Here is a 22,771-nt window from a genome sequence, read left to right as displayed (position 1 = left end):
TGAAAAATGCATATCACTTCATAAAACGCTGCTTGTTTTTCTATATAATAAGTCATGGGGATTCTTTTCATGACACTGGATATTTCAATATATTAATGACAGCAGAGTAGAGTATTGAAGACAAAACATGTGTTACACACAAGTGAAAGCTATTGGAGAGTGTGGTCTCCAAACTGGAGGATTATCCCTTGGGAGGGTAAGTCTTTAAATCTGAATTGCTTATCGACCATGTCTCTATTTTACATTTTGGCATAATTCTAGATTCAAAGATGCTACATCAGCCTCAGAATGTCTTTTGTTTTCATTACTAATCTTTATTCAAGAGCTGGTTGACCTTTGCCTCCCTGGTAGAAATTATACACAATAGCAAAAATAAATACACTATTAAAAACATACAAAACATTGTTCTGTGTGTATTTTTAAGTTAAGGCAAAATTTCCCTTTTGGAAAGAGAATTAAAAGTTTTGTGAGTTTACCAATTACATTTTTGCTTCAGATTTTTCCCTTAACACAGACACCAAACACTTTTTTTTCTATTAAAAAAAAAATGGTAAATTTTTGAGACAGCTGAGTGAACCCTTTCAGGCCAAGAAATTACCCTGTTTTGGTGGACTCTGCTCTCTTTCACCCAGAAATAAAGCAGATCCCTAGGAGCCATGAGCAAGCCTCTAAAGCATTTTTGCATCTTCTTCTTTTTCTTTTTTTTTTCTTATCGTTTTAACCATTTTAAGCACAAAGAGCCCAAATCACTGATTTGACATATACTTATCCTTTGATTCAATTCTCAGAATAAGGGTACAGACACAAGATGTCAGAAATTTGTTAGGAAACCAGAAGCTTCTGTGGGAGAGAAATCATCAGGTAAGAAATCACCAGTCTGATACAGATGGCCAAAGAGCACATGGAAACATTCTCGAAATCACTATCAGAGAAATGCAGATGAAAACAATACCTTACAATAAGCTCTTACCTCACACCAGTAAGAATGGTTATCATCAGTAAGCCTACAAACAGCAAATGCTGGAGAGGGTGTGGAGAAAAGGGAACCCCCTTACACTGCTGGTGGGAATGCAAACTAGTACAGCCACTATGGAGAACAGTGTGGAGATTCCTTAAAAAACAGGAAATAGAACTGCCATATGACCCAGCAATCCCACTGCTGGGCATATACACTGAGGAAACCAGAACTGAAAGAGACACGTGTACCCCAATGTTTATCACAGCACTGTTTACAATAGCCAGGACATGGAAGCAACCTAGATGTCCATCGGCAGACGAATGGATAAGAAAGTGGTGGTACATATACACAATGGAGTATTACGCAGCCGTTAAAAAGAATACATTTGAATCAGTTCTAATGAGGGGGATGAAATTGGAGCCTATTATACTGAGTAAAGTAAGCCAGAAAGAAAAACACCAATACAGTATACTAACACATATATATGGAATTTAGAAAGATGGTAACAATAATCCTGTATGCGAGACAGCAAAAGAGACACAGATGTATAGTACAGTATTTTGGACTCTGTGGGAGAGGGTGAGGGTGGGATGGTTTGGGAGAATGTCACTGAATCATGTATATTATCATATGTGAAACAAATCACCAGTTCAGGTCCGATGCATGAGACAGGGTGCTCAGGGCTGATGCACTGGGGTGACCCAGAGGGATGGTACGGAGAGGGAGGTGGGAGGGGGGTTCAGGATGGGCGACACATGTACACCCATGGCGGATTCATGTCAATGTATGGCAAAAACCACTACAATATTGTAAAGTAATTAGCCTCAATTAAAGTAAATAAATTTATATTTAAAAAAAAACTAAAAATAGAGCTACCATATCATCCAGCAATCCCACTTCTGGGCATATATCTGGAGAAAACCATCCTTTGATAAGAATGCACCCCAATGTTCATTGCAGCACTATTTACAATGGCCAAACCACAGAAGCAATCTAAGTGTCTCTTGACAGAGGAACGGATAAAGAAGATGCGGTACACGCAGTAGACTATTACTCAGCTGTAAAAAAAGAACAAAATAATGCCATTTGCAGCAACTTGGGTGGGCCTGGAGATTATCATACTTAGTGAAGTAAATCAGACAAAGACAAATATCACATGATATCACTAATACGTAGAATCTAAATTTTAAAAATGTAATGAACTTATTTGCAAAATATAAACAGACTTATAGATATTGAAAACATTCAAATTTATCAAAAGGGAGGAGGGATAAATCAGGAGCTTCGGATTAACATACACACACTACTATATGTAAGATAGATAACCAACAAGGACCTATTGCACAGCACCAGGGAACTCGACTCAATATTCTGTGATAACTCATATGGGGAAAAAGTCTGACAAAGAATGAATATATGTATAAGTATAACTGGATCACTTTGCTGTGCATCTGAAACTAATACAACATTGTAACTCAACTATACTCCGATAAAATTAAAAATAAAACGAGAAATTGTCAGTCTATCAATTCAGTTACTTCCATTTCATCACGTGCAGTTGTAACCCAGCGCTCACCTCACCCATCTCTTCTTTCCCTTAGAGGACAGCACATGCCCTGGCCTTCTTGCATTCAGGAGTGACCACATCACAAATTCTCACCAAGGACAAGTGAACGTGACTGTACATACTGCTTCTGGGCCGGGGCAGTGAGAAGCCTCTGTGAAATCCTCTGGGTTCTCCTGGCCTCCACACAGACACAGAGTGGGTCAGAGGTCAGACAGTCCAGCTCCACGGTGATGGAGCCTGCATCAGACGGCATCCCTGAAGTGGACTAGACGTCAACACTGACCTATGTCACACAAATAAACAGAGCAAGAAAAAAATGGTTTTAAGCCACTGACTCTTACAGATTTTGTATCACCAAAGCACAACCTAGATTCTCTGATGTATAAACACTCTACTGGTTAGTCTGTGAGACAGCAACATATACTGGAGTAAAAATGCCGAGAACAGATTTTAGGAGACCAGAATTTTGGTCCTGAATCAGCTATCAAATCATTATGAGATTTCAATGAGTCATTTCCACCTTAGAGTGGAAATTTTGACTTGACTGTGGCCTGCAAGTTGCTAGATTGTGGGATTCTTTTGTGTTGACTTTTATAAGCTGTTTATGATACATATCACATAGTTAAGGAAAAGAATAATGGAAAAAAGAAAAAAAAAACCAAAACTATACCACCTCTAACCTGTATCTTTACTTACCACCCAGCTTAACCTGAAACAGTGTTATTGATGTAAGAGACCCACTGATTCATGAATGTGAGGGTGCTCAGTGGCTCAGCTGTGTCCGAATCTTTGCAACCCCACAGACTGTAGCCTGCCAGGCTCCTCTGTCCATAGGATACTCCAGGCAAGAATACTGGAGTGGTGTGCCATGCCTTCCTCCAAAGGATCTTCCTGCCCCAGGGACTGAGCCCAGGTCTCCTGCATTGCAGGCAGATTCTTTATTGCCGAGCCACCCAGGAAGACCAAGTACAGTGTATGCAACACTAAAATAAAATTTGTTTGATAAAATATTTAAATGCAAATTTAAAAAGCACAAACTACAATTCAAAAAAAAAAAAACAAAAAAACCCCCACCAAACTCAGGTGGGTACATAATCTGGGAATGTGTAAAACTCTTTTAAATTATAGAACTGATATTATTCAGATTATGCCAGGCTATGCTTTGAGGAAAGGAATACACCTCCAAAATCCTTTTGTTTTTTCCTAACAGACTTCTTTGGGGGGCTACATATTTAATGTGGGTTGGTGCTATGCTCTTTTCTGCTTGATCAGAAATGGAGGCCTTCTAGTCCTGGCTTGTGCTGCCATTTCAACAAAGCTATGACTGGAGAGGGCTGAAGGATGGCATACCAGCTCTGAGACAGCACAGACATGACACACGGTGTATACTTCTGTCCACAGTCCATCACATGGATTAAAGGGGGCCAACAGGAGGACTGGAAAACTGTCAAAGCATGGATAGTCGGAAAGAAATTTATCTACGTTTATTCATTTTACACTTGGCTATATGGGATGTCTCAAGAGCCCAGGATTTTATGAGGACACACTCGCATATTAAGGGATACATGCACCGCAGAGACACTGAAGATTAAAGACTTGGCACAGTAGAGTACTAAGTCACACCACTTAACTTCCACTCCCACGACTAACCTCATTTTAGGTCCCAGGTGTTAGGGGAACCCTTCTCTAAGACTTCTGCCTTATGGCCTAGAGACAGAAGACTCCCATGTTTGACTGCCTTGAAAATACCTGACATCGCTAAGTATGGAGACGATGCAGCTTTGGAATGCAGGCAGAATTTGAGCAGTGGAAGCACTGAGGTAAGAGAAAACACAAAGTAATTAACACAGCATATCTATCCTCCGGGTGTGAATTTAATTTTTTTAATATATTGAAATATGTTCTCTGTATTGCCAAGTGTCTGTTTTGCTGCTACTTGTGGTTTTCAATTAATTCCTCCTCAGATATTCATTTATGTATCACCACACTATTTGCAACAGTTGTATCTAGTGACTCTGGAACATGTTGCAGTAAGCAAATTCTATTACTCTTAAATTTACATGTACATTTCCAGATAAAATATAGGACAATCAGTGTAATTTAAATTTTAGATTAAAAAATGAGTAACTTTTTTCAAGTAAGTATGTGTGAATGCAGTATCGGAGTACACACGCATGAAAAATTATTGCTGTTTATCTGTAATCCAAATTTAATGGGCTGTCTTGTATTTGTATATGATAAAATTGTATAACATGCCTAAAGGGCAATACTGATGGTTTACATTGGAAACTAGATGGACTTTAAAGGCTAGAATTGTGATTAGTTTTATGTCTAAAAAGTAATGAATTTGATTTAAATAATTTTAAAAATATAAATGAAAATTTATTATACTTTATTCAAATTAGTGATTTTATTTTTTATTTTTAATAAAAATAATAAATACTTTAGAAGAAAAAGAACATTCCTGAAAATCTAAATTCTACAGTTTTTGATTTTTTATACTTGTTTCATGTTCAAATTGTCAGCACTTTGAATGCATTTCTATTTTATATTTTAATCTTGTCTGTTACTAATGTTGGGCTTCTCAGGCAGCTCAGACAGCAAAGAAGTCACCTGCAGTGCAGGAAACCCAGGTTCGACCCTGGCTTGAACGCAAAGTTCAAAAGGAGACAAGCTTTATATAAAAACATAATTATTGATTTTACCTGAAGTGTAGGCAAGAAAAGCAAATGCTACAGAATCAGTGCACATTAATTTATATAGTATATATACCTTTATATTACTACTCACGCAAGCATGGCTGAGCTATCAAACACCTAGACATGAATGCTAATTATTAAATTCAGATATCCTTGATATTTTTAAATTCGAGACATATAAATACATAAATACCATAAGTTTTCATCCTAGTGATCACCATGTAGGTCTTTGCTCCCTTCTTCTTGCACATTGAGAAAACAAACAACAATAAAAACTCACTTGTCATGGGAGACAATCCCAAATTCCAACTAATCAACATATTTATTTCAAAGTCTAGGATCTCCTAGTGATGTGTGGTAATTACTATATCAGGTCCACAAGGACTTTCTATAGAATGCTATAGAAATTTGTGAATTAAAAGGAATTTCCTGTCACCCTCTCAACCCACCCCTAAAGGCAGAGATTACATAGGAGAGAGTAACCACAGTAAACATACCTCCCTGGGAAGTGGAAAGAATGGGAGATACATACCACCCATAGGTTTGGAGCAAACTTTAAAATCCTCTGGGTGACCTTCTTAAGGTCTTCCACTCTCCGGATACAGAGAATTCTTTAAGTCTTGATTCCGGTCTTGTGTAGAAACAACCTTGTTTTTACTCATCGCGTCTCTAGACAATGCCTTCTGGGAGGTGGCTCTTTTTCCATCATCCTCTTTGGCCATCCTTGAAGGCCATACAACTGTTTTATTCTGCCTCTTTCCTGCAGAAATTTGAGAGCCAAAGGGTCATTTTAAGTCTCAAGCTCTTGCTTTCTTTGTAACTATCTTTCAAAACTAACTTGACTTCTTATAGTATGATTTCAGTAAATTCTATGTACTTATGGCGGTTTTCTAAACTTTTCTAGCCCTCCTCCATGCCCTGCCCACCAGGCACTCCTAAACCTCTGGTTCTCTCTCTAGGGTATTTTCAAGACGTTATCTGCAATAACACATGTAAAAGCCAAACAAAACTCACTTACTTGTCATTTGGGGGACAATCCCAAATACCAACTAATCAACATATTTATTTCAATCTTTTCCCTGAAGCAAAATAATGCACTGAAAAATTTTAACTTATGTATGTAATAACACTCATGTTGCTTTTTGCTTAACATCATTTCAATCAGTGGATTAGCTTTAATGAGCACATTTCCATTCAAAGCCTCTTTATTTGCCACTTCACTAGGATTTAGATGGAGAAGGCAATGGCACCCCACTCCAGTACTCTTGCCTGGAAAATCCCATGGATGGAGGAGCCTGGTAGGCTGCAGTCCATGGGATTGCTAAGAGTCGGACATGACTGAGCGACTTCACTTTCAGTTTTCACTTTCATGCATTAGAGAAGGAAATGGCAACCCACTCCAGTGTTCTTGCCTGGAGAATCCTAGGGACAGGGGAACCTGGTGGGCTGCTGTCTTTGGGGTCGCAGAGTCAGACACGAGTGAAGCGACTTAGCAGCAGCAGCAGCAGAATTTAGAAGCAGTATACTTTTCTAACAGAACTTTTGCTTCTTTCATTTTTTTTTGAAACCAGCCCAGTCTATCTGGATTTAATCCCTTTTTTAAACACTTTGCCAAAGCATCCAATAATATTCTACACACGTTAATAACATGTTCTATCTTCATAACTTTCCCCCTATGCCCTCATGTATGTAAGGCATGTGATTTGCTTCCTAGTTACTGGAGGTAACAATTTTGTCAGACATGTTGCTCTTTTCAGCCTCTTATATCAGTCTTCCTACATCTGCTGCCTGATTGCTAAGCCAATACCTCCTAGGGTCGGTTTTGGTTACAGTCTCTCTTTCGGTATAAATTTTTTCTTAGTCTTGGTAACATTGAACTATGCTTCAGATTCCTGTTTTCAAAAAATATTGGATAACGCAATTCAACCCCACTTCTTATCTGAAGAAGAAAATGAAACCCAGAGTTTATGTCACTGCAAATTTACATATTTGCAATGTTCTGTTAAGGTCTACAAGTGTTGGGGTCAGGACTGTGATCCACACATCTCTATTTGTTACTTTGTGTTCTTCAGATTCTATTATGTAACTATAGAGGAAACTGTGGTTCTTCAGGACTGTTTCAATCAGGTGTGATATTGTATTCTGCACTCCATTCAAGGTGTTATTTTGAACAATGAAATGTCAAAGTCTTAAAACTTCCCTATAAACCGTGAATTAGAGGTCCCTGTTTGTATACTGGTCTCTTCTTCATGGAAGACCTTCTTAGCTGCTCTAAACAGAGTTACTGCCTCCTCTTCGAAGTCCCCAAGTGGCAATTTATACAGAGTTTGCTGCCTTTAACAGTGCCCCACATTGTAACTTATACTTTGGACTCTTTGAGGTAAGATTTTCTGTCCTTTTTCTTCTTATCATCACTTAAAATAGTGCTTAGGACACTGTAAGTAGCTTTGCATGTAGAAAATACAAGGCAGAATGAACATTCTAGAAGTTTGCATAAAGTACCAGACTGGAGACAAAAATACTAGGATTGGGAATGCTGCGTACCACATTTTATTCATTTTCTTTTCCATCTTCTAACATACCAGAGGCTCTTATGCCTGTCAAATCAATCCTAACTAAGTATCTCGCAAGTATTTCTTAACTAAATAACAATTTATTATTTGAAAATTATTTACATACATTATAAAGAATTTAAGGTTAAATCATCTTTGTAATGTGTGTGTTCTCCTTAAACAAAAAATATAGGTATGTAGGTAGCCAGTAGGTAAGTAGGTAGATATAAACAAAACCTTTCAGAGGAATTTTATAGTACATGCTACTTTTAATAATAATAACTTACTTGGGTATAGGGTGAGGAGAAACAGAAGCAAAACGATATGGTTTGTTAAATAATAGGCGAACGTTTTACACTCTAAGTGGTGGGATTGCCCCCAAATCCTGTAAGTATGTAAAAAATACTAGGAAAAACAGTAACAGGTTGAGAGTAAAACATTTGTCAGTCCCATGTTTCAGTTTTGGTGGATTCCACACTTAGGAAGAAGAAGAAACAAGCAGTTTTGCACTTCTGTCTCCGTGTGCATGCTTGTTCACTTGCTTGTATCCATCTCTTTGCGATCCTAAGGACTGTAGCCTGCCAGGCTCCTCTGTCTGAGATTTCCCAGGTAAAAATACTGGAGTGGGTTACCATTCCCTTCTCCAGGGAATCTTTCCGACCCAGGGATTGAACCCATGTCTCCTACATTGGCAGGTGGATTCTTTACCACTGAGTCACCTGGGAAGTGCCACATCTATCTATATGTCTCCCCAAGTTCTCAGCAAATATGAAGAGCTGATTGTAAGATATGAGTCAAGCAAATGAATATCCTTACCAATCAAGCTTTACTATTAATAATAATTTAATATGCAAGAATTGAGAAGCTCAACCAAAGCAAACAGAGGTTCCAAAGACCGTGATTCCTCAGGTTCTTCCTTCCTTTGCCAAGGTGAGAGGTCTTTGGACCAGAGCAATAAATGAGGCCTCTGATTGAAATCTGCCAGTCTTACACAGCGGAAAACATTTTGGTCACGAAACATTTTCATTTGATATTCCAGACAGTCATACATCTTATATAATATTTTTTGGGAATTATGCTTTATAATGGGGCTTGCCAGAATCTGCCTGCCAATGCAGGAGATGTAAGTTTGATCCCTGGGATAGGAAGATCCCTGGAGTAGGAAAAGGCGACCCATTCCAGTATTCTTGCCTGGAAAATCTCAAGGACAGCCCCACCTGGGGTGAGGGGTGGGGCTATATTCCATGGGGTTGCAGAGTTGGACACAACTGAACAGACACACACACACACACACACACACACACACACACACACACACACACACACAGGTTTCATGAGTCCATTTGTACTGGTCTTGTTCATCACAGGCAATTCTAACCCATGGGTGTTCTGTTAAGGTAATTCCATAGATAAGAACCTTCCCTCCTACCAAATGTCATCATTAGTTACCATTTTAAAAAAGATTAGGTGAGATCAACAGCTTTTTCCCTTCCCCAACAACATTCTTCCAATAATTACAGACTAGCTATTTTAACTTATTTTCAGCCAGTAACATTCTTTATTTCCATGGTCAAAGAATAAACTATGTATATCTGTCCTGTAACTATAATTGTTTAACCTTATTTTGATGGATTCCATGACCATAGTTTCTTTAATGTTTATTTTGATTCATCTCGTGTTTGTCTGGATCTTGTCAACTAAGTATTTTGAGAAGGTCTCAAGGATACTTTTTTACCTTGAGATTTCCCATGTTAAACTGTGTTGGCTAACTGCTTTGAATAATAGCTTGACAGGTAATATTAATCTGAGGCATCTCTCCAAACCTAGCAGGCGTTGGTCAACTTTATTTTCTTACCTTGACTAATAATGTTTTGAACAGAGAAGGCAAATAGGTTTTAAATGAAGGGCAAACTGTGACTGGTTGGTAGGAACTGACTGGAGCACTATATTCCAAGGTAGCATCTGGACTCTGCAGGAAGGAAGACCTTGATCAATTAGCCAAGTCTGGCAAAGGCCCAGGAGGGAAGAGAGATGGCATCAATACCTGGTGATTGCCAGGCCAGCTGGAAGTATCACCTTTTCTAGGGCTGGTGGCATTTCTTTAGAAATTTTTGAAAATAAAAATCCATCTGGATGGGAAGGATTCCATTTCTCATTATGGAATTTTGAAAATGTAGAGAGAGATTTTGCAGCAGCTTTACAAATATGTAAAGCTAAAGTGGGCGGATCCATAGGAGAGACTTTGGAACTTTTTTCCTTAAAAAAGGGAAAAATAGTAAAGATATGATTGTACTATTAATAAGTATGATGAAAAAACTCTCAAAAGCAGCTCATATCTTTCAAAGAAAAAAATAGACTTTTTTTTTTTTTTACAAACCCAAACCAATGAAACATTATAAAAACAGATTGTATGCTAGGCAACAGGCAATTATCTTTAATTTTTAAAAATATGGACAACATATTTTCTGACCCTGATGAAATCAAAGCATAAATCAGTAATATATTAATGGCTAATGCTCTCCAAAACATGTTGAGAAATTATATTTTCTACTTTGAAATAATAAACTAGATAAAATACAGATAAAATTATTTAAATGACCTGTTTTTCAAGCTATTGGGAAGTAGCTAAAGCTGTGCTCAGAGGGGATTTCATATCCCTACAAACAATGGATAGAGATAGGTAGGTAGGTAAAGAGATAGATAAATGGAAAAATAATTGATGTGATTATCTAAATACCCAACTGAAAAAGAAAGACAAGTATAGTTCAACCAGAAATGAAAGCAATATAAAAGGATAATGAACAAATTATTTGTACTTTATTTTAATTATAAGAAAGATCATTTTTCCAAAAATAGTTCATTCCTTGAAAATCAGGTAATTCTCTAAGAAAATAAAGAAAAAATATAGAAATAAACACTCTAATAGGATGCATAAGAGTAACATTGCTACAAATGAGAGATTTCTTTTGTTTGATTCCAAAATAAGCTAGAAACATTTGTCTACAAAAAAATTTTTTAAAGCTTGAAAAAAAGATATATCAAAGAATACTGTAAGTTAAAAAGAGACATAAAAAGCTACTGAAAATTATTTTAAAAAATAAAAAAGCAAATATTATATTCACTAACATAATCTCTAGCCCCCCAACTTTTTCTATTCCCAAAAGGAAACCTCTATGGGGAGCAGGATCAAGTCCTTTAGGATTAGATCCTTAAGCCAATCACTTGCTTCTTTTTGACTATGAGGTCATCATTCAGTTCAGTTCAGTCGTTTAGTCATGACCGACTCTTTTCGACTCCAAAGACTGCAGCACATCAGGCTTCCCTGTCCATCACCAACTCCCAGAGCTTACTCAACCTTCTGTCCATCGAGTTGGTGAAGCCATCCAACCATCTCATCCTCTGTTGTCCCCTTCTCCTCCCGCCTTGAATCTTTCCCAGCATCAGGGTTTTTCAGATGAGTCAGTTCTTCAGATCAGGTGGCTAAAGTATTGGCATTTCAGCTTCAGCATCAGTCCTTCCAATGAATATTCAGGACTGATTTCCTTTAGATGGACTGGCTGGATCTCCTTGCAGTCCAAGGGGCTCTCAAGAGTCTTTTCCAACACCACAGTTCAAAAGCATCAATTCTTCAGCACTCAGCTTTTTTATAGTCTCACATCCATACATGACCACTGGAAAAAACATACCCTTGACTAGATGGACCTTAGTTGGCAAAGTAATGTCTCTGCTTTTTAATATGCTGTCTAGGTTAGTCATAGGTTTTCTTCCAAGGAGCAAGCATCTTTTAATTTCATGGCTGCAGTTACCATCTGCAGTGATTTTGGGGCCCCCCAAAATAAAGTCTCTCACTGTTTCCATTGCTTCCCCATCTTCTGCCATGAAGTGATGGGACTAGTTGCCATGATCTTAGTTTTCTGAATGTTGAGCTCTAAGCCAACTTTTTCACTCTCCTCTTTCACTTTCATTAAGAGGTTCTTTAGTTCTTCTTCACTTTCTGCCATAAAAGTGGTGTCTTCTGCATATCTGAGGTTATTGATATTTCTCCTGGCAATCTTCATTTCAGCTTCTGCTTCATCCAGCCTGACATTTTGCATGATGTACTCTGCACAGAAGTTAAATAAGCAGGGTGACAATATACAGCCTTGATGTACTTCTTTCCTTTCCCAATTTGGAACCAGTCTGTTTTTCCATGTCTAATTCTAACTGTTGCTTCCTGACCTGCATACTGATTTCTCAAATTAAGAAGAGGTGGCAAGAATACACAGAAGAACTATACAAAAAAGATCTCATGACCCAGATAACCATGCTGCTGTATTCACTCACCTAGAGCCAGACATCCTGGAATGCGAAGTCAAGTGGGCCTTAGGAAGCATCACTCTGAACAAAGCTAGTGGAAGTGATGGAATTCTGGTTGAGCTATTTCAAGTCCTAAAAGATGATGCTGTTAAAAAGCTGCACTCAATATGCCAGCAAATTTGGAAAACTCAGCAGTGGCCACAGGACTGGAAAAGGTTGGTTTTCATTCCAATCCCAAAGAAAGGCAATGCCAAAGAATGAGGTCATATTTTATGTTATTCATCTATTTTGAGGTAAATAATGGAATTTAAAAACAAATGAGGAAACAGACAAAATTAAGCCAGTCTCTCAAACTAGCTTCTATTATTCCTCCTTAGATACACTCACTGTTATTTGTTATTATTACTTACTATTTAGCCTCTTAAATCAGGCTTCCTAAACGAAGACACAAGCCTATTCTCTACATTTCCTCCTAGGTTTAAACATTGCTGTTTTATGACTTTCTTTTGTTCTTCTCTAATACCTATGATGTTCATTTTAAACAGTTTCCCCCCTACATTAGAGCACGTTTGTGGGGGAAGTTCAACAAGACATTGTCACCCAAACAATATCTTTTGCCTCCTGGCAAGCCCCTCTAGGGATGGCATCTCCTCAGGGTAGGATGGAGATGCTGACGGAAATTCCTCAGTCTTCCGAATGAGCCTGCTCAGAGCTTACGTTAGGATGAGTGCTCACCATCTTTTCTTCCATCAGTATTTTCTGAAACTTTCTTATGCTCTCACCTCTGTGTTCCTGCCTGAACAGTCTGACTAGCTCCCCTCAGCTCCTCACAGAAATATCTTCGGGAACTACCATACCACCTCCCTTTGCAGATTCAAAACTGTCTCCACTCGGGTTCCCCAGGAAGCAGATTCTGAACTAGAGTTTAATCTGCAAAACGTTGATTAAAAAGAGTGCTTGAGGTCTGTTCTTGTGGAAGGGATGGAAAAGACGGAAATAAAGGTGGAGTAGAGTTGTCTTGTTGGACATTTGCCAGCTTCAGCCAACACTCATTCCACACACACAGACACCCCTGCATGCATGGAGCCCTAGAGCTATAATGGCCCCTCTGAGTTGTTCCTTCCAAGTTGGGATGTCTGTACCTTTACATTCCACAGCCATCAGTCATCAAGATCAAGTATGGACTGTCTCACTAAGGGCCGTGCCTTTATACGAGGTCCACTAACAGTTTTCCCAGTAACTGGGATAACTCGGTCCTTCCTTAAAGGGGACTCTGGGCATGTGACTGCATGTAGTCTACACGAACCACGCATCAAGGGCGCAGTAGCAGGGATCTCAACTTAAATATCTGGCTCCAAGCTTCAAGGACTTTCCATCACATCCCAGCTGTCTCCGTGGCCTTCTCACCCTAGAATGTTCATCTGTGGGGGTGCAGTTTGTTCCAGGTGAGTCAAGTGAGAGACAGTTTGGTGTGACTGGAATAAAAGAGAGAAGGATTTCAATCTTGACTCTTCCAGTGGCTGACTGTGTAACTTCGAGTTACACAGCTTTTATGGCAATCATAAGAGCCAACATTTATTGAGCCTTTATTATGTGACAGTCACCGTTTTAACTGCTTTACATGCGTTAAACTATCTGAGCCTTTGTCTCCTTGATTATAGGCAATAATACCTGCTGAGGAGCTTTGCTATGTGGATTAAATGAGCTAACATATTATCTAAATCTCTTTGCATACAGTGGGTTTGACATCGATGTCAGTGTATTCCTCCTCTTCCCCATCATGCATGAATAATCTAGACCCCCTGTATATGGACTGCTCTACCAGCCTTGACAAACAATAACATTATAATAATAGTAATTACAGCTCCCATTTATCGAGGGCTTACCATTAGTCAGTGTGCTAAGTCTTTGACATATATAGACTCATTGAATCCTCATGATACCCCTGCTGGCAGAGACTCCATCCCCTTGAGTCTTTCCTACCCTGGAAAGAAACCCCAGAGAACATGTCTCTTTGCAAACCACTGCAGTCATTTATCATTTCCTCCTTCTGAACACACACACACACACACACACACACACACATACACACACATATACTTCATCTCAATTCTCTCTCTTATTTTTTACAATTGCCTTCTTTTTTATTTCTCTTTGCCTCCATCTCTAGACATATTTAAATTTTTTCCCTTTTGTTTTATATTCTGAATTATTTTATGCTAAAAAATTACAGTCCCAGAGAGAAAGGAAAAAAAAAAAAAACACCCTCTCCTCTGCAAAGCTCAGCACGGGTGGGAATCCTGCCATTGCACAGTCTGCCCGTGTTCAATTTTAGCATCATATAATTTCCTGCATAATTGTTTAAATGTCCTCATTCTCATCCCTGTCGCTCTCCCCACACTTTGCTATTTTTTAAAGAAAGCATCCAAACTGCATGTGTGGTTCAATGGGGAATTTCACAGAGGAAAAAAATGCCAGGCTGCATCATATGCCTTGAGTTACATTGCAACACCTAAGAAAAAACGTCGTGCATGGCGATGGAAGTCCTCCAGTTTCTGCTGCCTCTGGTGACCTCCCCTCTCTGCCAGCCGCTTCAGGGCCAGGCATGTGAGAATTCCTCATGTGTTTATGTCATTCGATTCCCAAATATCACATAACCAAAAATATTAAAATAAAACTGCTCATAACATTTTCCTGAATGCCATCTGGGCCCCACTGGAAGCTGACACTATCTGTCAAACTCAAGATAACCACATTTTCCCCTCCTTTGTATGTGTTAATGTTTGTCATAATGGATTTCACTTTAATGCCCCAATTACATTGATGACATTCTTTCAACCGAGTGGCACTAATGACTTTCATTATTATTTATGCTCCTCCTTAATTATAAGACTCTCACCTCTCTCATTACACACACTCCTTCATAACCCCCTCACTTGCATACACGCTCTCTGGTATGAGGCTAATGTGCCTTGGCTTCCAATTTCAGAAAACACAATGATTAATTACTCCTGTTAAATCGCCCTACCCTAGGGTGATCGGATTGGCAAAATGAGACGAAAGGCCAGATTGCTACTCCAGAAGGATTTCCCAGGACACCTGTCAGAAAGAGAGAGAGAGAGAAAAAAAGAGGAAGTGTCCCCAACCCTCCAATAAATAAATGCATGGCATCCATACTTGTCTTAGCTCTGGGATGAATCACAAGGAGATACAATTCTAAATTAAAACTACGAAGTTTTTGCTATGAATGCCCTCTTGCAGGTGATGATAGACTCAGTGAAGTGACTTACAGTTGAGCATCCTGCCATGCGGTACAGTGTTCCTCTGTCAATTAAAATTGCATCTAGAAGGGGCTTACCTGGCAGACGGCAAACATCGCGTAAATTCTTTCAGCTCCTCCATCAAGAAAAGGAATGTATTTTATGCTTCTTAAATCTGGGCTGGGCTTATGACTTGATGAGCCAAAGACTGTGGCAGAGGAAAAGTGTTTCTTTCACACCTGGGACACAAGAGGTCTCAGAGCTTCCATTTTGCTCTCCTTGCGCCTTTGCTATTTCCGTGGGAACAAACGCAGCCACTTCAAAAAGGTCTCCCCTACCCCCTGTCACAGGCAGCCTTGGGTGCCTTACCAGCTAAGTGCAGTCACAAGAGCAAGCCCAGCCAAGATCAGCCAAATCCATAACACATCATCCAGCTAAATCCAGTTCAAATTGCCAACTGGGGGAACCCTGAGCTCAGGAAACAGTCTTGTTTAAAATGGTTTAGGGTAGTCCACTAGTCAGCATAAGCTAACTAGTATACCTGTCAAAAGAAAGACATCAAATGAAATCTATGATGGAGGTTGCATCCCCATGGAAAAGAATGCAAAAAAACCTGTCTGAGGAGGCCTTACAAATAGCTGTGAAAAGAAGAGAGGTGAAAAGCAAAGGAGGAAAGGAAAGATATAAGCATCTGAATGCAGAGTTCCAAAGAATAGCAAGAAGAGATAAGAAAGCCTTCCTCAGTGATCAATGCAAAGAAATAGAGGAAAACAACAGAATGGGAAAGCCTAGAGATCACTTCAAGAAAATTAGAGATACCAAGGGAACACTTCATGCAAAGATGGGCTCGAAAAAGTACAGAAATGGTATGGACCTAACAGAAGCAGAAGATATTAAGAAGAGGTGGCAAGAATACACAGAAGAACTGTACAAAAAAGATCTTCATGACCCAGATAATCACGACGATGTGATCACTCACCTAGAGCCAGACATCCTGGAATGTGAAGTCAAGTGGGCCTTAGGAAGCATCACTACAAACAAAGCTAGTGGAGGTGACGGAATTCCAGTTGAGCTATTTCAAATCCTGAAAGATGATGCTGTGAAAGTGCTGCACTCAATATGCCAGCAAATGTGGAAAACTCAGCAGTGGCCACAGGACTGGAAAAGGTCAGTTTTCATTCCAATCCCAAAGAAAGGCAATGCCAAAGAATGCTCAAACTACCACACAGTTGTACTCATCTCACATGCTAGTAAAGTAATGCTCAAAATTCTCCAAGCCAGGCTTCAGCAATATGTGAAACATGAACTTCCAGATGTTCAAGCTGGTTTTAGAAAAGGCAGAGGAACCAGAGATCAAATTGCCAACATCCGCTGGATCATGGAAAAAGCAAGAGAGTTGCAGAAAAACATCTATTTCTGCTTGATTGACTATGCCAAAGCCTTTGACTGCGTGGATCACAACAAGCTGTAGAAAATTCTGAAAGAGATGGGAATAGCAGACCACCTTACCTGCCTCTTGAGAAACCTGTATGCAGGTCAGGAAGCAACAGTTAGAACTGGACATGGAACAACAGACTGGTTCCAAATAGGAAAAGGAGTACATTAAGACTGTATGTTGTCACCCTGCTTATTTAATTTCTTTGCAGAATACATCATGAGAAACACTAGACTGGAAGAAGCACAAGCTGGAATCAAGATTGCTGGGAGAAATCTCAATAACCTCAGATATGCAGATGACACCACCCTTGTGGCAGAAAGTGAAGAGGAACACAAAAGGCTCTTGATGAAAGTGAAAGAGGAGAGTGAAAAAGTTGGCTTAAAGCTCAACATTCAGAAAACGAAGATCATGGCATCTGGTCCCATCACTTCATGGGAAGTAGATGGGGAAACGGTGGAAACAGTGTCAGACTTAATTTTGGGGGGCTGCAAAATTACTGTAGATGGTGACTGCAGCCATGAAAATAAAAGGTGCTTACTCCTTGGAAGGAAAGCTATGACCAACCTAGATAGCATGTTCAAAAGCAGAGACATTACTTTGCCAATAAAAGTCCGTCTAGTCAAGGCTATGGTTTTTCCAGTAGTCATGTATGGATGTGAGAGTTGGACTGTGAAGAAAGCTGAGCTGCGGAGAATTGATGCTTTTGACCTGTGGTGTTGGAAAAGACTCTTGAGAGTCCCTTGGACTGCAAGGAGATCCAACCAGTCCATCCTAAAGGAGATCAGTCCTGGGTGTTCATTGGAAGAACTGATGCTGAAGCTGAAACTCCAATACTTTGGCCATCTCATGTGAAGAGTTGACTCATTGGAAAAGACTCTGATGCTGGGAGGGATTGGAGGCAGGAGGAGAAGGGGACGACAGAGAATGAGACAGCTGGATGGCATCACTGTCTTGATGGACATGAGTTTGAGTGAACTCCGGGTGATGGTGATGGACAGGGAGGCCTGGCATGCTGCAATTCATGGGGTCACAGAGTCGGACATGACTGAGCAACTGAACTGACTGAACTGAAGGAGAACTCATTTTTGCTCTGGGTACAAAAAAAGAATGAACTAAACCAATCTGAGAGGAAACTAGTATTCTTATCTTTCTTACTTTCTGAATGAGAAAACTGAGGCCCAGAGATGGAACAAGATCAGACTGAGGAAATAATTTGCACAAGATCTCAGAGGAGAAAGCAAGGACCAAAGCTAGACCTGTCTGGCTCCAAAGTCAATACGTGGCCAAGTGCCACACCTGCTTACACACACTGAAACTCCCTCATCACTGGAAGCAACCTTTCCTGAATCCTCTTTGCCTTTCCTAGTGGGAACCTGCAGAAAGAGGCTTCTGGGTGACTTCCCTGCTGGCCCAGTGGTTAAGAATCTGCCTGTCAACTCAGGTACATGGGTTTGAACCCTGGTCCAGGAAGATATCACATGCTGTGGAGCAACGAAGCCTGTGTGCCACCACTACTTAGCTCAGGTTTTAGAGCTGGTGAGCTGCAGGTACTGAGCCCAGGCATTGTAACTACTGAAGCTTCATGCCTGGAGCCCGTGCTCGGCAATAAGAGAAGCCACTGCAATGAGAAGCCTGCACACCACAACTAGAAAGTAGTCCCTGCTCACTGCAACAAGAGAAAGCCTGTGTGCAGTAATGAAGACTCAGCACAGCCAAAAATAAATAACGCATAAATAAAAATCTCACAAAAACCATAAGAAAAGATAAAGAGGTAGCTGGGGCAGGGAGGACAGCAAAGTCTCTCGATTCTGTCCTCACTGGAAGGCAGAGTTGGCCCGTTTGAATCTTTTTCATAAGCTGATGGACTGGAGAGGAGTCAGAGACAGCTCCTTAAGCCACCGCCAAAGGCACATGCAGGCGGAACGATGAATTTTGTCAAAAGCTGCATTTCAGTGTGTAAAATGAATTTGCTGAGAAGTGTGAGTTATGCTTGGAAAGTCTGCATGTCTGCTTAAAGGACCAAGCAGTTTTCAGAACAGCCCCTAGTTATTCACTGCCTTTAGTATGCTGGCCTTTTGCTCTTTCTTTGTAGGAAATTTTCCATCTAAAATCACAGTGTCTTAAAAACCACGTTCTATCTTGTTGCTTTTTTACCCCTTTGCTGAGAAACTAATGAGGGTGAATCCTTTTTCCTAAATCGCTGTGTGCCAATCTTGATTTACAACAGACACAAGCTGAAAAATAACAGTGATGATTTAGAAAAGTGCTCAAGTAATCTGTAACCTAATTTGCATTAAATGTCCTCCTTAGCCCGCTCTGTTTCTCTTCGCTCTGTGGTTCAGTTGCTGTCATGACCAACTCTTTGCGACCCCATGAACTGCAGCATGCCAGGTTTCCCTATTTCAAATTTCATGTATTGAACTGACCGTGAAAGTTTATTTGGGTTTTTCCATAAGTCGGAAAAACTCGAATGAACTTTGTGGCCAACTCAGTATATAAAATTCTGGAGGAAACTTTAGTTTGTATACCATGTAATAAATTATTCAAAATATTTACTCACTTTAAAAAATTTTACTCACTTTCCTGGTTTTGACTCAAGGCCCAGCCCTGCCTCCATCTACGTATGGTAGCCCTCAGCCCTAACCAATCTCTATTTAAAAAAAAAAATGGAGATAAACTTTGTGATTTCTGAGACCCCTCTGAAGTCTGAAAAACTCATCATTTTATAAAGAAAGCTATCTCTACCTACTTAGGATGAATTAGGATTTTCTAATTCAAACAGTATGAAAGTATAATATATTTGTACATTGAGCTTTTCCAAGAGATCTTTAGTAGTTTTAACTTTGGAGGCCAAAATCTTACTGGAACCGATTCTTACCATCAGATGGTCACATCCAGAGAGAAAACTGAAGGAGACAATTGATGAGGCTCCATAGTCTTTCCCAGTGGACTTGGAGGGATGGTTTCAGGCCCATCAGTTTTATGCACAAATCTCACAAGACAGATGGGAAGGCCCACTGCTCACCCAAACTACAGTTGTTCGTGAACTCTATGTACTTCCTCCCTAGCTGAAGTCATCTTGCCCTCATAGAAAGTGAAATACCAGTCACATATTCTACACATGAGGTTCCGAGTTCCAAAGTTGAATGAGTCCCAACTCCCCTAGAACAGTAAGTCCAGTGACAAATCTTAATCCCACTGACTGACAGGTTACATCAGAATCATCTGGATGGCCTTATAAAATACCTGTTCTCTCATTCTGATCCAGGAGATTTTATTAATTCTGGAATGGGGTCAAGAATTCTGTGTTGTTCATGAGTCCTTGAGGCTTTGAGATCTGTTGTACTGCAAACTGATGTGAGAAAATGAAGGGTTTTTTTTTTTTTAATAAGTTTTTTTAGTGATGTGAACCATTTTTAAAGTCTGTATTGCATCTATTACAATATTGTTTCTGTTTAATGTTTTGGTTTTTTGGCCATGAGGCATGATCGAACCTGCACCCCTTGCATTAGAAAGCAGCTTCTTAACCACTGGACTTCCAGGGAAGTTCCAAAAAATGAAAAGATTAAATGAGTTTTATTCTATGTGGCCAAAATCTTACTCTACACTTTGTATCCAACTCTGGCTATTTGTTACTAAAGAGACTTGGTAGATTAACTATGTTCGAGTGAAAGGCAACAAGAATTTGTGGTCGCTATGACATCTCCTTGCTGTATAACTTCGAGTCATCACTTAACTTCGCTGGATATCAATTTCCTCACCTGTAAGAACAAGGCGTTAGAAAAGACAATGACCAATCTCTCTCAGGTGACAGGACACACTTGAAGCTTCCTCCAGGGTCAGTGGAGCTCTGAGTCTGAGCAGTGGTTAAACAGACCAGGCCACACACAAGGGCTCCTTATGCTGAACACTCCTCTTTGATTTACTTACAACATTGAAGAGAATTGTGTCTGGAGAAAGGGCTCCAGTGATAAAAGTCTGGACAAGTTGTCTCCAAGGGCCATTGTGACCCTGCTGTTAAGTACGAACAGCTATTAAAAGGAGAATTACACCAGAACAGGCTCACTTGTGAAGCAAGGCTGATAACACAGTCAGACCCATAGTTACAGAGCGATTAGTAGCAGCTCTGTCTGAAAGACTCACAGCAAAGCATGGTCTCCCATTGATTTCTGTAGCTATTAGAACTAACTCTCTAAGGTAACATGTCTGGCAATCACGATTAGAACTGAATAATGGTGACCCTTTCCGTTTTCATGCTTGTTACACACGGTGGAACACTAGCAATGACTGCTACACCCTAACACCTCACAGCACATCCTCAGCGTTCAGAGAAGGAGCCTAGCGTCTTTGCTACACCCTAACTCATTCTTCAAGATCTTGCTCAAATGCCATCTTCCCAAGGAAACCATATTGCCACTCAGGAAAGGACGGAAGATTCATAAACCTGAGTTTTCTCAGCATCTAATGTGAACGGTAAATTAAAACTAAAATAATGAAAATAATCTCTTGCCTTCTTCTTTCTTCTTCTTCTTTTTATCTCAGGAACTACCTATGCTTTACCCACATAAAAATCTGGTACGTAATCGTTGTCATTTTTATCTGTCTTTCCAAACCACTAGACTGTGTGCCGAGTGGAGTTTGGGAATCTTCTGAGTTAATGAATAAATAAGTAAATGAAAGGATGCTTTCTTTATACCTTCTACGTTCTCATTCTTCCCATCCTCACAAACTCTCTTGGCTCCAACTCAAGACTGCAAGTTCTGACTCAGGTACTCAGCTGGGCTATTCTCAATGAAAACCAAAGGCACTGAAGGATAACCAAGACCCCTCTGCCCCAAAACTCATTCCCTCTCATGAGCACACCCAAACCACAATACATGCAGAACAACCACCTATGAAGAAGGCTGAAACTTCTCAGAAAAGGTCTTCTATAACCAAAAACAAAATGAAGCAACCACAACAAGATGGGTAGGAGGGGCAGACTCGACATGTAAGCAAAACAAAAGGCATGGGAAATATGCCAGACCAGCGGGCTAACTCATCAGATACTTACTTCCCCAAAGATAGACAGGGTAGGTTCCCTAATTTCTAACTGGTGCAAGCACAGTTGAAATGTTTTAGAGACAAACTTTCTTGCTTCCTGCATCCATTGCAAGATCTTGTCTCCTCTAAAACCCAAGGTACAAGCCTCATATTTGTCCTTTATTAAATTTTCCAGTTGTTTTGGTTCCCAAGGAATTTAAGACGTTGAAGGCTTTCAGCTCTCTGAGGACATGGACTTCTCACCCTTGTTCCATAGAGCACCTTGCAAAGTGAGCCTCAGTCATCTCCACTGGAAAATAGAAGTTGCTTCTTGAGGGTTATAAACTGTCAGTGGGAAGCGGGAGACTGTGAAAATGTAGAGATGCTGTTTTACTGGAGTGGTGCCTGTCATCACTGAGGGGCTTGTGCTTTCGAATTAAAAGGGGTTTTAAAACTGGTAAGCAGTGCTTTAGCCCCTGTTATGCTAGTGCTGTTGATCAGAAAACAAACAAAACAAAACAAAAACACTCTTATCTATGCATATGGATTCTACATAAAGAGATGCATACATTTAAATCACAGACAAAGCTAAAATACTACAGGGTGTTAATTGCCAGGAGAGTGGTCATCAGTGTGGGAGGAGGCAGCTATGACTGGCAAGGTTCAACAGGTGGCCTCCAGGGTGCTAGAGATCTGCTAGTAACATCTGTTATTAAACCTGAGTGGTGGTTTACAAGGATACGTTCATTTTGCATCCTGTCATCATCATGCACGATTTCAACTCATGCAATTTAATGTTTTATAAGATATACTTCAGTCAAAGGCTAGAAAGAGTGTTGAATTTATTCAGTGAATGTTTCTGAGTGATTTCTATCAGCAAGATACTATACTATACTATGAACAAGACATGGCTTTTACCTTTAGAACATCATAACTTAAAATAGAAAAAAAAAGAAATTGTACAACTATTTTCATTAGA

The 22,771-nt window shown here is 39.8% G+C and overlaps 2 long non-coding RNA genes across 3 annotated transcripts in view; one reads left to right on the top strand and one right to left on the bottom strand.

Annotated features, from left to right (window-relative positions):
- Nucleotides 1-2,110: 2,110 nt before the first annotated feature.
- LOC132658209 (uncharacterized) lies at nt 2,111-15,674 on the bottom strand. Its single transcript, XR_009597503.1, has 3 exons — nt 15,431-15,674; nt 5,757-5,984; nt 2,111-2,808 (listed from the first exon to the last, which is right to left on the bottom strand). It is a non-coding gene; the product is annotated as an uncharacterized LOC132658209 (long non-coding RNA).
- Nucleotides 4,152-22,771, top strand: part of LOC121817205 (uncharacterized) — a 69,008-nt gene continuing 50,388 nt past the window's right edge. For both annotated transcript variants that reach the window (XR_009597500.1, XR_006056990.2), the window contains exon 1: nt 4,152-4,345. This is a non-coding gene — a long non-coding RNA (uncharacterized LOC121817205). The remainder of the gene's footprint in view (nt 4,346-22,771) is intronic.

Source organism: Ovis aries, chromosome 19, assembly GCF_016772045.2.
Source record: "Ovis aries strain OAR_USU_Benz2616 breed Rambouillet chromosome 19, ARS-UI_Ramb_v3.0, whole genome shotgun sequence".
Lineage (NCBI taxonomy): Eukaryota > Metazoa > Chordata > Mammalia > Artiodactyla > Bovidae > Ovis > Ovis aries.
Note: the sequence above shows the minus strand (reverse complement) of the source record. Positions and strands in the feature narration are given on the sequence as shown.